Source organism: Carlito syrichta, unplaced genomic scaffold (assembly GCF_000164805.1).
Source record: "Carlito syrichta isolate Samal-C Ts95f unplaced genomic scaffold, Tarsius_syrichta-2.0.1 Scaffold189852, whole genome shotgun sequence".
Taxonomy (NCBI): domain Eukaryota; kingdom Metazoa; phylum Chordata; class Mammalia; order Primates; family Tarsiidae; genus Carlito; species Carlito syrichta.
In genome coordinates this window covers 118,809-123,322 of record NW_007133948.1, presented here as the reverse complement: position 1 = coordinate 123,322, position 4,514 = coordinate 118,809, and the positions used below count along the sequence as shown (strand labels likewise).

Sequence of the window (4,514 nt, the reverse complement as noted above, 5' to 3'; positions counted from 1 at the left end):
TTGTATGACTAATAACATAATGCCTTGAACAGAGTAGGAACTAAAAAAATACTTGTTGAATGAATGTAGGTCCTTCTATATAGCTTTTTGTCCTATTCAATTTTATGATTACAGGAAATGAGAGAATTTCTACCTTAAACGTCATTATACTCTTTACCCTCTAGCTATCCTGTTTCTCTTGCCTGCATTATTTTAACAAACTCTTGTCTTGTCATTCTCACTCTAGACTCTCATCTCTCCATGTGTCTTTCACAATGACTAACTCTACCACTCTAAAAACCATGATAATTGTTTCCAACTTCACACTAAATAATAAGATCTTTGGTAACTGTCCCTGCCAGAAAAAGAAGTCTGATTTTTAAAGTTAGCAAGTTATGTATTACCTTCCAAATTCTGATTCCAAATTAACTTTTCATTTTTTCCTTCCTCAAATGACCTGAATTCAAGCCACATCATTCAACTTTGTTCAACAGAACCTGTATCCTCCCCACTCTACATCTTCCCTCATTATGTTCTACTTGCCAAGCATGCTAATCTTTTCCCGTTAAAAATAACATCTCCCCTGTAAAGTCTTAGAATTAATCACACGAGGGACTGAATAAGCACTTTTGAGCCATGATTATACTCCTTCATCATATACTTCTTCTGTCTCGTATTTCAGCAAATTTGCTTTCCCACCTTTATAAACATTTTGGAGAAAGAATGTTTTATTAATTTGTGTTTCAAGTATAGAGCCAAGTGTATAGCACTGCTAATTCCCTGATGCAACTTCAAAGCAGCACTGTTCACATAATTGTACCCCAGGTGGTGCCATCTATAGAGAAAAATGTAAATATTCCTTCCCACTCCATTTGGAGAACTCAGCTGGCTCTCCATGTTGCATGCTCAGCAACTGCCTGCAGAATGTGATTAAAACTACTTAAGCCATATTTTAATAAAGTTGAAAGGGACATGATGACTTCCTTCCATGCACCTCATCTATCATAATCTCAGGTCCTACATGTCTAATAGATATTCTGTGAATTATCACCATGGTCTTTACTAGCTCATGGTTTATCAAATTCACAGATAGAAATATGAAAGTTCAAACAGCAAAGTTTCACTATTGGTTTATGTCACTTTCATGCCAAGCATTAGATTTGCTAAAGAAGAATCTATGTTTCCTGTCTGGATTTTGTTCTATAAATAGTCCAGCATATTTCCCAGCTATTCAAGCTAGAGAGAAAATAAGCTAGTGTTGGAATGAATTTGTTTCATTATTTTTATTTTAGATTAAGGAGTACAAGTTCAGGTTCATTACATGAGTATTTTGCATGATGTTGAGGTTTGAGATTCTACTGAACTCTTTGTCCAAATAGTGAGCATGGTGCACAATAGGTAGTCTTCAACCCTTGCCTCCCTCCCTCTCTCCCCTCTTTAGGAATCTCTAGTGTCTGTTCCCATTTTTATGTCCATGTGTGCTCAGTGTTTAGCTCCCACTTAGAAGTTAGAATAGGCAGTATTTGGTTTTCTGTTTCTGTATTAATTCACTTACAATAATGGCCTCCAACTGCATCCACATGCTGCAAAGAACATGATTTCATTATTTTTATGGCTGTGTATTTCATGTGTGTATGTACCATATTTTCTTTATCCAATTCACTGCTGATGGGCACCTAGGCTGATTCCATATGTTTTCTATTGTGAATAGTGCTGCGTTAAACATAGGAGTGCGGGTATCTTTCTGGTAGAAGGGTTTATGCTTCTTTGGGTATATACTCAGGGATTGCTGGATCAAATGATAAATCCTTTTAGTTCTTTGAGAAATCTCCAAACTGCTTTCCTTAGGGGATGAACTGGTTTACATTCCCACCAGCAGTGTGATGAGCATTCTCTTTTCTCCACGACCTCTCCTTCATTTGTTGCTTTTTGACTTACTAATAATAGCTATTCTGACTGGTGTGAGATAGCATCTCATTGTGGTTTTGATTTGCACTTCTCTGATGATTAGTGATGTTGAGCATTTTTTATATGTTTATTAGCCACTTGTATGTCTTCTTTTATCCTTTGTCCATCTTTTTTTTTTGTAAGAGAAGTAGTCTGTAACTCCTTGTTTTGCAAAGAAAGCTGGCTGAGTTTGTTGCTTTCTAGTGATTAGTCAAAGAGACCATATCCCACATCGTCGTCCAGCTCCTCTGACTCTTCCTTGGCTTCAACCTTGACTGGAGCTGCAGCAGCAGCAGTAGCAGCAGCTACCACAGGGGTGGCAGCCACAAAGGCTAATGGATCATCCAAGAAGGTCCTGATCTTTTCAGCAAGTGGAAAGAAGTAGTCAGTCTCCACAGACAAAGCCAGGACTCCTTTGAACCCATTGATAATAGAACTGGGTATTGATGCAACAGTCGGATAGCCAATCTTCTCCAGACAAACACTAGCAACATTGCAGAGACCCTCCAGGAAGCAAGAATGCAGTTTCCTCCGTGATGTCCAGCACTTCAGGGTTGTAGATGCTGCCATTGTGGAACACCTGCTGGATGATCCGTCCAAAGGAGAACGGAGAGATGTTTAGTGTGTTCAGCAGTGTGACTTCACTGGCTCCCATTTCGCACTTTGTCTCTGGTCTTATCAGCTGTGTATCACTCAAGATTTCAATGGTACCTCGAGATTTTAATGGTGATGCGTAAAGCCTGGAAGAAGGAAGTCTTCTCCGGCCCAAACCAGTGTTCTGGGCTGGCACAGTGACTTTGCATGGGGCACTGGCCCCAGCACGGGCAGCAGCTGCCATCTTGTTGGCCAACAGCATGTCTCTGATCTCGGTGAGGTCCTCCTTGGTGAACACAAAGCGTACATTCCTGCATATATGAGGCAACAGTTTCTCCAGAGGTGGGTTGTTTTCCAGATGCCCTTGGAAGGCCATGAGCATCGTGGTGTTTTTGCCCGTGATCATTCAATCTTTCTTCGAAGGAACATAAGAATCTGTGTTAAAGACTTAAATGGAAGATTTCAAATGGTAAAATCCTAAAAAAAAAAAAAAAAAATCCCTAGGAAACATTCTTCTGGACCTCAGCCTAGGTGATAAATTTATGACCAAATTCTTACAAGCTTGGAACCCGCATTGTCTGCTCCCACAATGAAGCATTTTGAATAGTCATCCAAAAGTTGAATGATCTTAAGGAAGTAGTTGGACTTCTCTGGATATCACAGCAGTGAGTAAATGATTGCCACGCAAGGTTTAATGACAATGTCACTCACACGAGGATGCCTGGCAAGAGTCTTTACCCACTTTTTAAGGGGTTGGTTGCTTTCTTCCTATTGATTCATTTGATTTTTATAGATTCTGGATGCACAGTTTGCAAATATTTTTTCCTATTCTGTAGGTTTTCTATTTACTTTGTTGATAGTGTCTTTTGCTGTGTAAAAGCTCTTTGTTAAATTAGGTCTCACTTCAAGTTTTGTTCTTGCTACATTTGCTTGTAAGAACTTGGTCATAAATTCATCACCTAGGCTGAGGTCCAGAAGAGTGTTTCCTTGGGTTTTTTGTTTGTTTGCTTGTTTGTTTTTAGGATTTTACCATTTGAAGTCTTACATTTAAGTCTTTAACACATCTTGAGTTAATGTTTGTATATGCTGAAAGAGGCCCAGCTTTATTATTCTGCATATGGTAGACCATTTTCCCTACACCATTTATTGAAAAGTGTGTCCTTTCTCCAGTGCTTATTTTTATTGACTTTGTCAAAGACCAGTTGGTTGTAGGTGAAAAACTTTATTTCTGGGTTGTCTGTTCTGTTCCATTGGTTCATGTGTTTGTCTATTTTTGTACCAGTACCATGCTGATTTGGTTACTGCTTTGTAGTAAAGTTTGAAGTTCAATAATGTGTTGCTTCTGACTTTGTTCTTTTTGCCTAGGATTTCTTTGACTATTCTGGCTCTTTTGTGCTTCCATATTAATTTAAGAATAGATTTCTTTTCTAATTCTGTGAAAAATGATACCGGTAATTTATCAGGATGATGTTGAATCTGTAGATCACTTTAGGCAGCAAGGGAAATTTTCTTGATATGGACCATGAGCATGTAATGTTTTTCCATTTATGTCATCTTTGGTTTTCTACATAGTTGAGGGTTTTTATCATAAATGACTGCTGAATTTTATCAAATGCTTCTTTTTTGCTTCTATTGAAACAATCAATTGGTTCTCATTTTTAATTGTTTATGTGGTAGTTTACATTTATGAATTTGCATATGTCGAACCAACCTTATATCCCAGGAATAAAGTCCATCTAAACTACAGTGAATGATTTTTGGATGTGTTATTGAATGCGGCTTGCTAGTATTTTGTTGGGATTTTACAACTATGTTAATTAGGGAGATCAGCTTGTAGTTTTCTTTCTTCGCTGTGTCTTTACTATCTTTTGGTAGCAGGATGATATTGGCTTCCTAGAATAAGTTAGGAAGTAATCTTTCCTCCTTGATTTTTTTGGAAAAATTTCAGTAAGATGGTACCATTCTTCCTTGTACATCTGGTAGAATTCAACTGT

At 37.9% G+C, this 4,514-nt stretch overlaps 1 pseudogene; it reads right to left on the bottom strand.

Moving 5' to 3' along the window:
• Positions 1-2,133: 2,133 nt before the first annotated feature.
• Positions 2,134-3,170, bottom strand: LOC103253002 (annotated as a pseudogene).
• Between the last annotated feature and the right edge of the window lie 1,344 nt (positions 3,171-4,514).